The sequence below is a fragment of the Panthera pardus genome, unplaced genomic scaffold, assembly GCF_024362965.1.
Source record: "Panthera pardus isolate Hobbes unplaced genomic scaffold, ASM2436296v1 HiC_scaffold_7, whole genome shotgun sequence".
Taxonomy (NCBI): domain Eukaryota; kingdom Metazoa; phylum Chordata; class Mammalia; order Carnivora; family Felidae; genus Panthera; species Panthera pardus.
In genome coordinates this window covers 47,136,284-47,149,314 of record NW_026527002.1, presented here as the reverse complement: position 1 = coordinate 47,149,314, position 13,031 = coordinate 47,136,284, and the positions used below count along the sequence as shown (strand labels likewise).

The 13,031-nt window shown below is 38.6% G+C and overlaps 1 protein-coding gene across 2 annotated transcripts in view; it reads left to right on the top strand.

Moving 5' to 3' along the window:
* NCALD (neurocalcin delta) overlaps positions 1–13,031 on the top strand; it is a 272,455-nt gene that overhangs the window by 185,227 nt on the left and 74,197 nt on the right. The window contains exon 1 of one of the 2 annotated variants that reach the window (XM_019467963.2): positions 6,930–7,082. The exons of the other annotated variant lie outside the window; for it this stretch is intronic. The gene's annotated coding sequence lies outside the window, so the exon portion shown is untranslated. Of the gene's footprint in view, positions 1–6,929; positions 7,083–13,031 lie in introns of those variants that run through there. 2 annotated transcript variants of the gene reach the window in all.

Genomic DNA, 13,031 nt, shown 5'->3' with positions numbered 1-13,031 from the left:
CACTTTCCCTTAAAGGTAGTGAAACTGTAATCCAATATTACAACCAGGATACTGACATTGATACAGAAGCTGTCAAGACACAGAAGTTTTCATCACCACAAGGATCCCTCAGTTGTTCTTTAACAACATAAGTACTTCTCTCCCACCCACCGACACATTACTCTCTGGAAACCACTAATCTGTTTCTATAATTTTGCCATATCAATAATGGTATGTAAATGGATCGTATAGTTTTGTGACTTTTTGAGAGTAGCTTTTTCACTCAGGAATTAATTCTCTGGACGTTCATGCAGGTTTTCTTGGGTATCAGTACTTTGTTCCATTTTAGTACGGAATAGTATTCCCAGGTGTGGATACGCTAAAATTTACCACTCGCCCATTGAAAGCATCAAATTAGCGGTCATCACAAAGCTAGAAGCTTTCACGTACAAGCTGTTGTGTTAACATAAGTCTTCATTTCTCTGAAATAACAGGAGCACAATTGCTGAGTCATATGGTGGTTGCATGTATAATACTTTTGAAAAACTGCCAAACTATTCACCATAGTGGCTGTATCATTTTACAATCCCACCAGCAATGTATACGTGATTCAGTTTCTCTGTATCCTTGCCAACATTCAATATGGTCGCAATTTTTTATTTTTGTCATTTTGATAGATGTCTAGTGATATCTCATTATGGTTTTTTTTAACTTGCATTTCCCTAATGGTTAATAATGTTAGAAAATCTTTTCATGTGTTTGTTTGTCATCTGTATATATTCTTTGGGGGAAATATCTCTCTTTTGCTGATTTTCTAGTTGGATTGTTTGTCTTACTGTTGAATTTTACTGTTAAAAATCTTCTGTTGTGCATTTAGAGTTAATATGACTTTATGGGGTGCCTGGGTGGTTCTGTCAGTTGAGTGTCCAACTTTGGCTCAGGTCATGATCTCGCGGTTCACAGGTTTGAGCCCTGCATTGGACTCTGTGCTGGCAGCTCAGAGCCTAGAGCCTGCTTCAAATTTTTTGTGTGTGTCTCTCTCTCTGCCCCTCCCCTGTCCACACTCTGTCTCTCTCTCTCTTTCTCTCTGAAAAATAAATAAAAACATTTAAAAAATTTAGACTTAATATGACTTTACAGTCTTACTGCTTTTAAGATTTTGTCTTTGTCTTTAGTGTTCAGCAGGTTGGTCATGATGTGTCTACGTGTGATTTTCTTTGTAGTTATCCTGTTTGGGATATAAAGGGCTTCTTAAATCTGTTGTTTTATAAATTTTAGAAATTTCTCAGCCCCTTCTCTTCAAATATTGCTTTTGTCCTGTCTCTCTCTCCTCTCCCAAATACACACATTAGCCTTTCATCATGTCCCGAATGTCTCTTAAACATTGATTCTGTATTTTCCATTCTTCTTTTCTTCTTATACTTCACTCTAGATATTGTCTGCTAATCTACTTTTCATTTCACTCTTTTTCTCTTTGGTATATCTTCTCTATTCTTTTTTGTTTTTAATGTTTTATTTATTTATTTTGAAGAAGAGAGAGAGAACATGCGCAAGTTGGGGAGGGGCAGAGAGAGGAGAGAGAGCATCCCAAGCAGCCTCCGTGCTCAGTGCAGAGCCAGAGTCAGGGCTCAATCCCACTTGACCTCAGCATCATGACCTGAACCAAAATCAAGAGTCGGACTCTTAACCAACTGAGCCACCTAGGCTCCCATTTCTTCTCTACTCTTGAACTAATCTGTTGTGTTCTTAGTTTCAGTTATTGGATTTTTTAGTTCTTAAATTTCAATAGTTCTTTTTTCATAGATTTAATTTTTTACAGGTGGAATGATCCATCTTGCCATTTATTTTCTTGAAAATATTACTTACAGTTATTTTTATCTTATTTTTTATTTTTTTAAGAGATAGAGAGCAGGGGGAAGGGGCAGAGGAAGAGAGAGAGAGAACCCGAAGCAGGCTCCACATTGGGCATGGAGCCTGATGCAGGGCTTGATCCCATGACTGTGAGATCATGACCTGAGCCCAAATCAAGAGTCAGAGGCTTAACCAACTGAGCCACCCAGGCACCCCTACTTACAGTTAATTTTAAGTCCCTGTCTGATAACTACAAAAGGTGACTCACCAGTGGATCTCTCTCTATTTTGTCCTCTTGGATTTAGACCTATCTCTTGGCATGATTAATAGTTTTGCATCGAATTGGAATTGGTGTATGAAAAATTGTATGATGTCATTTTTCTTTAGAGAGGGTTAATTTTTTCTAGAAGATAGTTAGAATATAGACAAATTACCTTGATCCAACTAGGCACTGTAATAAATCTAGAATGGATCCTGGGTTTTCTGAGGATGCATCTATTCCCTGTTTTTCATGATTTCTGTGGCATTGCCTTTGAGTTGTGAGACCTGAAAACTTAAGGTGTTTACCAGCTCCAACTCCTTGGAGGATCCTGAACTCCAATTTTTGTTTCCCTAGGACTACAAGACTGCTAACCTCTCCCTTCACGTTCTTATGCTCTTTGCTGCATTTTTTGCTTTAATTCTTGTTCTAGTGCCTAACATCATTTAGGAATTGGCAAACACTTCAAGAGGAAAACAGTTCAGAAACTTAGTATCACTTCTTTATGATACCTTTTTCTTTTTAAGCCAGGACTCAATCCCCCAATTCCTGGGTGCTTTTGAATATTTGTACTCTAATTTTTATCTCCCTAGTCTCTGAGAATGCCAGAAGCGCCACACCACATATCAAATAACTTGAGGAGAAAAGCAGCAGGTAGAGAATGTTGGGCTTATATCAATATATTTTCCTTTTATCTGAGATCTTGGAACTTACAGATTTTTCTGCCTTTACTACTCATTGATGTCTTCCAACCACTTTTTTAAAAATCCAGCTCTTACTATTATCTCAGTGAGAGTATTGGTTTGAACACACGAAACTCCACCATGGTGGGCAACAGAAGTTGCCCAAGCCCGTGCAATCCAAATAGTTGCTTCAGTGAAAACTCTAATAACCTGGGCACCGTTTTATTCAGGATATTTTCACTACTTTACTTTGCCCGTTCTCTTTGATTCAAATCTTCGTGATTCGATTTTTCTTGCCATATCACTCCTTAGGCCAAAGCTAGGTTAGATAACTAGACTTCCCAGATGCAGAAAAAAATAAGTTGGCCTTCTCTCCCTCATAAGAAATTAAAAATAGAGAACAATCCTCAAGTATAAAATGAACATAAGAAATAATTCAATTCTTTCTAAAAATGCATCACATGTAAATTATTTCCCAGAATTGATGAAGCCAGGCTTCCTGAGTGTAGATTCTGGCTCTGCCATGCATTAGGTAGGCCAATTACTTGACATCTCTATGCTTAAGGTTCACCAGCTGTGAAATCTGGAAAAGAATCGTACCTGCCTTATAGGATTATTATAGTAAATAATTTAATATCTTGACAGCACTTAGAACAATGTTTTACATGTATTCAGTGCTCAATTAATGTAAGTTAATATAAAAGATTATCCAGGGGCGCCTGGGTGGCTCGTCAGTTAGGCGTCAGACTTCGGCTCAGGTCATGATCTCACTGTTCGTGGGTTTGAGCCCTGCATCGGGCTCTGTGCTGACAGCTCGGAGCCTGGAGCCTGCTTCGGATTCTGTGTCTCCCTCTCTCTCTGCCCCTCCCCCACTCACACTCTGTCTCTCGCTCTCAAAAAATAAATTAAAACATTAAAAAAAATTTTTTTAAATAAAAAAAGATTATCCAACATCAACAGCAATAGCCATAAAGTACATCGGCATATAACTTATTTCATAATTTAGTAGAGATAAGTTTGATTTACTTGGTAAATTTATTTGAACCCTTTCTTTGTTAGAAAATTTTGTGATAAGTCTACATTTTAATATTTATTTTTCCTTCCGTTGCCTTTTTTGGGGTTGAGGGGTTATTCTCTTCTCTGTTAGTGAGAATAAAAAGGAGCCATTTTTTTTTCTATTGCTCAGCAGTGATTTCCCAATAGGAGAGTCACTCAACATTTTTTGAGCTCTCATCATGTTCTGTGCCCTGTGCTAAACACGGAGTTGAGGAGATGAATAAGAGTCTCCTTTCCCCAAAAGTCTTTGTAGACTTACTAGAGTCAGAAAGATAAACCAGAAGTGACATACACATTAAGCCATCTACCCTATGGCTGGGAGTCAGACTTTTAGAAAACATTAACTTTATAACCTTCACAACAACCTTAGGATGTAGGCACTGAGGATCGGAGGACTTAAATAACTTGCCCAGATGAGATTTGAACCCAGTGTCTCCAAAAATACGTCCATGGCCTTCCCACTAATGTTAAGATGGGGAGATAGGAACATTTTTACCTAGAAAGGCTGATTCTAGTTGTCTGTTCATGACCCAAAGGACCTGTTAGTTCAGGTGTGTGAACCCAAGTCAGACTCCCTGTTGGGTATTTATCAGTTATTTCTGGCAAAGTGGTCAGACTAATAATAGACAGCCTTGGCATTCATACAGCAAGTGAAAACTGTGGTGCAGAACTGTTTTTGAGTGGATATTTTTAAATTCAGTGAATCATGTTCACCTTAAAAAAATGTGTTGTCATTTAAAAACTAAACGACATACTCTCTCAGTGTGATGGGCTGTGATTGGAAAAACCCACATCTGTATGTCCCATGATATTTTCAACTACATTTGGATTAATTAGCCAAATTGGCAGAAACCTGAGCACCAGTGAGATCAGTCACCATGATTCCAACCCTGCAGGTGACTGGAAGCTTCTTCAGCTGTAAGAAGAATCTCTTAATCCTAGGTAGTTTGCGAAGGGAAAATGAGTGATAGCATTTTGAAAGTACGCAAGAGAAAGCATGCATCCACTTTTCTTTTTGAAGGTCAGTCCACTGATTATTTTGACTTATAATGAGTTTAAGCCCAAGTCAGTATAAAGTGTCCTTAGTCTAAAAAATGATGGAAAATTCAAAATGAAAAGATGTCCGAGTTTGCTGAATTTCAGGTTAAAGCCCTGGGTTTTAGGAATTTTCATTACCAAGAACTTCTTGTTTCAGAGGACATCACCTATTGGCAGAGCTTGGTACTGCAGTTTTACTCAGATGCTGAAGCTACAGAAAGAGCTGATCGATAAGTCAGCCATGGATCCAGAGTCAGGGAGGTGTTACGGCAGGCAGCTCAGAGGACATGTGAAGTCTACAAAGACATACTTTGTCTCCTCTCTTCCCATTCTGCTCATTACTAGGATGTGCATTTCTGAACAGAAACCCAGAACCATAACTGTAACAAACTGCAAAATTGTGAATTGTGGCTGAAATCTGCCCCTGCTGAGACATCTCGACCTATTTCAGATGGACTTGGGCTCAAAAAGCTCATTGTTCTTGTGCGAACAGGTAAATTCTCATCTGTCATAACTCTGAAATCGTAGCACTGCAGCTTGATTTTACTTTTGCGTTGCTGTAGCTAATAGCATCAGGAAAATAACTTTTCAAATACAAATATGTCTTTTCTCCCAGCTGGGGCTGGGACAGAAGTAAAAGAAGAAGAAGAAGGAATAGAAGGATTTTACAGCCACAGTTTGGACATTAGTCTTATTGTTCAACAAGAAGTAATTTCTGACTCTGAAGAAATTTCATTCTTTTAGAGTGACACAAATGTAATCTGCTCAGCTGGTTTAGCTTCCGTTTATATTTTGTAGCACCTCAGAGCTACACCCCCACTCCCACCCTGGCCTTTTTTTTTTTTTTTTTAAGAACCAGAGTAGAAATCCTGATAACACTAGCATGGAAAGGTCCTTCGGGTTTTGCAAGCAATCTCTTTTCCCCTACCTTTTAACTCTTTTCCCTTTGAATGAGTACACATTTTCTGCGTGTATTTTTTCAGGGTCCTTCCTGTGGGCCTCATTCCATTTTGTTTAATTGGTTTCCTGTTAATTGAGAAGGAGAATGAACTAGGAAATAAGCACGTGTGCTGAATTAGAAGTACGCGGGGTTGTCCTAAAGGAAATAAAGCTGAAGTTAGAAAACGTGCAGGACTGTTCTTTATTCTGCGACTGTAGGCTTTCACTGCACTTGGCGTTCATGGGGCATTCACCCATTTACTCCACACTGAGCCCCAGAGGGGCTCAGATGATAGCCTTTAGGAGGAGAGCATTTAGGAGGAGAGGATTTGGCACCTGTATGGCGGCCTCAAAGCAAAGGTCTAAAAGTATTTTCGATGTACTCACAAGGCCGTTTTAAAGTGGTGCTGTTTTGAAACTTTGGTCATCATTGTTGCATAGACATTTTACATTGCCGGACTTTGGAATTCCATCAGCCGTTTTCCCCCATCCCACTTGCTGTCGGGGTCCTTGGATTCTCTCATCTGACTCTGGGCCGCTACCCCATGTTTCTTGTTCTTCTTTCCATCACTAACATGGTCTCAGTACATCGACGTGGATTCTTAGGGAGTTTTTAAGATCTGTTTTCTTCCAATTCCCCTTGAGTTTCAGTTTGTATCCGTTTGCTTACAAATAGATTTAATTAGCTCAGAAAACTAACCCCCCCGCCTCCAGAATTTTTCAGTTTCTTTCCTTCTGTTCTATAAAGAGAGATGCACGCTTTGTGCTGGTGATAACGAGACCAGTGGGAACTTCGGAGTGGCATGCATTTTCCTGCGAGGAAGTGTCAGAAAACAGACATAAAAGTCTTAAAGAGGAAAGTTGTAGGCAAGCTTGAGTCACAACTTCAGGGGCCGAGGTTGTCCGGGAGCTGTCCGTGATGACTGTGGTGTGCGTGAGTGTGTGTGTGTGTGTGTGTGTGTGTGTGTGTGTGTGTACACACATTGTACACACACACATGCACCCCACAGTGACAGATGACCTATTGAAATAATTTCAGAGCTGTTCTGTGGTTGCTACGACAACCAATGCTCTCTTGGCTTTCATCTGGCCATGTGACAGGGACTTTGACGTCAGCTGGAGGCAGAGTCTGTGGCTGAGTCCACACAGTCAAAGGCCTGTGAGAATCTGGTGGATGCTGGCTGCTGCTGCCACCGCTGCTGCTCTCCACGCCGCACCGCTGCTTTCCAGGGGCTGCAGAGCATGGACTGTTAAATCTTGCACTTCTTTTGTGTGAGGTAATTCGTCTGCTTTATATACAGTACTTGGATGGTTTATAGCTTATTGTGGTTTTCCCGTCTCTTTTACCTCCTACAAGTTTGTCTTCATGAGCAATTATTGTTGTACCAGGGGGGAAAAAATGGGAAGCGGCTTCTAGTTGCTAATTTTGTGTAGAGTCTCCGGAATTTGGTTAAATTTGGATTAACGTTCTCTGAAGTGAGTTAAAATATAATAGCCTTTCTTGCTCAACACTTGCTAGCATGACATTATTCAGAGATACGGATTTTGCAGCTGAGCCAAATATTCCCGTTGAATTCCAGGAATCCTCCCTTCAGCATTGTTTTGGGTTTAAAGACTCCAGCATAGCCTTGCAATATGTTGCTGGCTGCTTTTTTTTCTTTTTTTTTAAACAATTGTTCCTCATTCTAAATCAGCCTGGAATAGTTTGGAATTTGGTTTCTATCTTGTTTGCAGCATGCATAATTAGCAACAATAGGCACAGCGGGGAAAGAACATTATACTTTGAAACAAAAGTTGGGACTTTTCTTGTAAATAGGGTATTCTGAAAATACCAGAGAAACTGTCAACAGCTTCCTGTTTAGAGAAAAATAATCTGGAATATGCCAAGGAAGTTGGGGTGGAACCTCTTACGTCTGTGTGCATGCAGTTGCTTCTTGGTTGTTAGAGCAAAGTGTACATTTTCAGTATCTTCCTCTGAAAATTCAGCTGTGTGGAGAGTGGCATTGGATGCTCTTCACTAAGGAAGGAGTCATGTAAGCTGTTCTTACATTTAAGAATTGAAATATTACCCATAGAAGAAAATAATAGCCCTAAAACTAAATTATCATTGGTAGGGGTCACTTTAATGCAAATACAGATATAAACAGTCACTAAAATTTTGCTCCAGGTCTTGAATGAATAATTTGATAACTGTGATTAATAAGGCCTCTTATCTCCTTATTCCTGTCACAGTATACAGTGCAAATTGTTTTATGTGCATTGTTGTAGTTCATTTTCTTCCCAAGTTTAGTAATTTTGGGTTTTCTATCATTGCACACAGGTTGGATGGTTTTGCAGCTGATAATTCAAAAAAAAAAAAAAAAACAACCTCTGACATCGATTTAATCGAAGTCTACATTTATGATCAGGTTTCTAAATCTTACAAATTCAACAGGAGAAATAGGCAGATTTTAGAGCAGCACATGTAATATACCTACTATTTTGATGGATAGATAATAATGGTTTAACTATGTACATGAATAGTATGTATCTTACGTGAATTATATCTCAATGAAATGCAAGAATATATTGTTCTTAATTAGTTTCAGAATTCTGTTTGCATTTATTTTACTCTTGGAGATGGAGATGAGGATTTTGAACCGTATTTCGCTTCAGTCCGTGATAAGTGAATAATTGTGTGTGCATCAATAATTTTTCAATAGCTTTCAATGACTGAAAATTCATTTAACTGACTGGCAGTTGGTAAGTTTCTCTTTGGCCAGAGTCCCCATGGAGGATTTTCCAAAAAGTCCAATATGCTTAAATCAAGACACATCTATTGAGGCATCATGTCACCATATGATTTATCTCATGATTATAATAACTCAGAGGCCACATTCTTAACACCCCTAGAAATATGTTAATTGATTTGCAACATTTCAAATGAGCATGAATAGGACTGGTAGCACTGTGACTTAATAGCAGTATCTTTGATGGAGTACTTTGATGGTTCCTTCTTTTATGAAAAATAAGGAATTATCATTACAGTTTAGATAGCAAAGATATAGCAAAGATTTTCCTAGTGCTCCCTCTGTGATGCTTTAAGTTAAAGTTATAAAATGATTGTGTTCAATGCCCTTATAAAACGCCCTGGATTTCAGCAGTGTGAAATATATGAGAACAAGTCAGTGTCGATGGCAATATGTCAGTGATCACATTTATCACCAGAAGAGAGCATCCTATCTGCCACGATTGCAGAGATGTTCTAAAATCTACAGGTTTTTTGTTCTTACGGCAAAATTTTTAAAAAATGACTTTCCTCACAATTGCCTATTTACAGCAATGAGACTGTGCTGATTTCAAGGTCAACTTTGTTTCAGCTTCACAAGATAGCAGCAAGGAATGATTTACTCTGAAGCCCGCTGTTGAATTATTAGATACTTGGTAGAGTTTCGGGGTTTTTAAAACCTTTTTGGTGTCATAGGCTTCTTTGGCAACCTAGCAGAGCCTCTAGACTTCTCAGAACGATGCTTTTAAATGCGTAAGATAAAGTGTGCAGTACCACAAAGGAAACCACTCTTATTGAAATACATTAACCAGATTTTTTTTAAATTGTGATATGTGCTTTATTAATAATCTATTATTAAATAATACAAACTAGCAGCAGGTATAAATACCATAATTTTGAAGTTGTGATGAGTGTAAAAGGTTATTTCAGAAAAATCCATACCGACTGTAATGTGATGTGAGAATATCCGTGATTTCTCTTGGCAACAAAATCACAGGTACTGTGTGGTTTGTAGCCTACATTTTGATTAAAAGAAATACTAAATTTCAGCTTGAGACTGGTAAAACTAAAAGTAGAATATTTTTCCCGTCCAAGTTCCTGGATCCCTTTGAATTCTATTCACCCCAGAGTTAAATGGCGTGTAAGCTTGTGATGCCAAAATGTCATAGAACTGCATCGGACAAAACCCACACCACCATTTCCACATTCAGTTCCACATCTGATTTTATTCTCTGAATGTGTGAATTTCACAGTGTTCTCTAATTTCTGCATGAAAAGGGATGATATATCCAGACAGCTACCAAGCTATAACTTTCTTTTATTTTTCCTCCGTGAAATCTGTAAACATTCTTATGTTACACGGACTGAGGAACTCTTACCTCATCAGATAGGGGTTAAGGGGAAGGACTCACTCAGTATTAATGCAAGTTATGCAAGTTAAAACCATGGACCATGGAAGTAAGACCTTAGCTATTTACAATGCAACCTTTATCCACTCAAAGAAAATAAGCTGTACTTAGATGAACAATGTGGGATATTATATGAGATCATTAAAGAACTTATGTAACTTTTGGGGCGCCTGGGTGGCTCCATCAGTTAAGTGTCCGACTTCGACTCAGGTCATGATCTCGCGGTTCACAAGTTTGAGCCCCGCTTCGGGATCTGTTCTGACAGCTCAGAGCCTGGAGCCTGCTTCAGATTGTGTGTTTCCTTCTCTCTCTGCCCCTCCCCCACTCATGCTCTGTCTCTCTCTCTCTCAAAAATAAATAAACATTAAAAAAAAAAGAACTTATGTAACTTTTTAATGTAAAGCACATAATTGCGTTGAATTGGTAAATTGCAACATTAGTTCGTTACACAGGGTAGAGCCTGCTGGCTTATCTACCAGAGGTCCCCAGGATGGACCATATTCAAAATGAAATGTGGAGTAAAGACACTTCCCAAGTAATTTAAACTCAGAATCTTATTTGACTTATTGGATATTTAAGAACAATCCAGAAGGTGTTAATGTCATTGTTTCGTGAGACTATGTAGACAACTGTCTCATTCTCATGTCACTCTGAATTTGTGGAAGATATTGCCCAAGTTTCTAGATAGCTTTGCAGTAGGTTGGCTGATGTCAGGTATCATTACCTTTCCAAGTCTGCCTTTCAATTGTCCAAAGCCACTCTTTCTGTTACATCAGCACCCCCCACGTCGGCGTAAGAGAGTTGGAGCTATGACATTTTGTGCAAGCTGTTGTCTAAACTCAATCCAAATCCCTAACATTTGAAATGGAAGCTTAGCAATTTTTCTTCGTGTGTTCTTGGGGGAATTATGAAAGAGGATTTTTTTTCTCAAATGTTTTTAATTCATTGGACAAGAAAAGAACACCTGCTTTGGGGACTTTGAGTCTCTGAGGCAACTTTGATAGAGAAACTTGGAAAAGGTCTAAAATCTCTGACTCCCGGCTGTACTGTTTGCTTCTTTGATGGCAGGTGTTTGAAATTTTAAGTTCAGGAAGGAATGTGCCTTTACTTTTCATGAAATCATCTATTATTTAAATGGTGCCCCATGGTGGGAATCCAACTAGAAATAGCAGTCCAAAATATAGTATTTTTTATTGTCTCCAGAAGTGATACCATAAAAGTTAGTGCTCATTAAGACTTTGATATAAAAATTATATGATAAATATTTAAATTCACTGGAGCCGTGTTCTCCAAACTCAAGGCAGTCTGTTCTTTTTATCTCTGCAGTGAACTTTAGTTTTTTTGGACATATTTCTATAAATGCCTTTAATTAAGAGACACAGAATCTCTTTAAAATTTAGTTTGCACCAATGTGCAGCAGTATACTCAGCTAACATTAAAGTTCTATATTTGATTTGCAGGAAAGAAATCTCTAATCTGAACGATATTCAGCTGCTGCTTGTCCTAATGCAAGGATTGTTCACATTTTCTGAATTCTGTCCCAATGACTGCCAGAAACCCAAAGCTGCACATTTTTATGCAAGGATGAATTTTAAAGTATGATTCTAGATTTTCTTTACTTTTATGAATTTAAACCCTGTCCATTTAGAGGTACATGTTGAGAAATGTTATATTTCAGCTCAGCTCAGCTGACTCCCACAGATTCATACAACTAAAACCACAACCAATTTTGTGACAACCATATTTACAACATCCTTGGAGATAAAAAAAAAAATAGCATCCCACAAAAGTTAGCCCATCCTACGCATTCCCAGGCATCAAGTGCTACAGGAGGCAAAGGTTTATTAACTGGCTACTGCATCCACAGTATTATAGGAAGCAATGGGCTCCTCCCCAACACGGTCTTTGAATGATATATGCCACTGGCATAAAGAGCCCAGGTTACTTTATGGACTTCTGATTTTTGTTTGAGCTTTTATTCAAACATTCAGTCTTCTGTACATTCAAACAAGTTTCGGGCACCTACTGTGTGCCAGGCATTAGACTAGACACCAGGGGTGCTATGGTGAACAAGACAAGCAAGGTCTCTACCATCATGGAACTTAGAGTCTACTTATACAGGGAACCTATATATATCAACACCCAAGTTTCTTCCTAATGCTGGCCAGTATAGCCAAAATGAGAATTATCATTAAAAACAAACAAACAGAGGTGCCTGGGTGACTCAGTCAGTTAAGTGCCTGACTTCGCTCAGATCATGATCTGGAGCGGTTTGTGGGTTCGAGCCCTGCCTTGGGCTCTGTGCTGACAGCTCAGAGCCTGGAGCCTGTTTAGATTTTGTGTCTCCCTCTCTCTCTGCCCCTGCCCTGCTGGTGCTCTGTCTCTCTCAAAAAAAAAACAACAAACAAACAAAAAAAAAACATTAAAAAATGTTTAAACAAATAAACAAGCAAACATCAAAACAAAAGAGACAAGCAAACAACTGGGAGGCATAAGATTTTACACCTGAGTTAAACTTAGAAGGAGCATTCTTCAGCTGGTGAACAGCCAACCTAATTTGTGAGCAGTCTGTTCATATCAGTGCCAAGGATTCCAAATCAGTACGCCCAGCCCTATTCTTGGTGGGCCAAAGGCTGTCTGTCTTCTAATTCAGAAGCAAAATGAGACTGGTAGGAAGTGACCTAAAGAATGATTTTCTTTTAGGCAAATATGCTGTCTTCTGCAAATAAAGGAGCCATTTTATTTTAAGGAATCCTCAAGTTACTGGTGCCCAAGTATAGTAGACCCTTGAACAACTTGGAGGTTGGGAGGGCCACCATGCAGTTGAAAATCTATGTAGAACTTTTGACTCCCCGAAAATTTAACTACTAATAGGCTACCGTTGTCCAGAAGCCTTACTAATAACATCAACAGTCAATAACACATGTTTTGTGTTATATGTATTATATACTGTATTCTTACAATAAAGAAACCTAGAGAAAAAATGCTATTAAGAAAATCATAAGGAAGAGAAAATACAGTATTGTATTTATCAGAAAAAAATCCACATA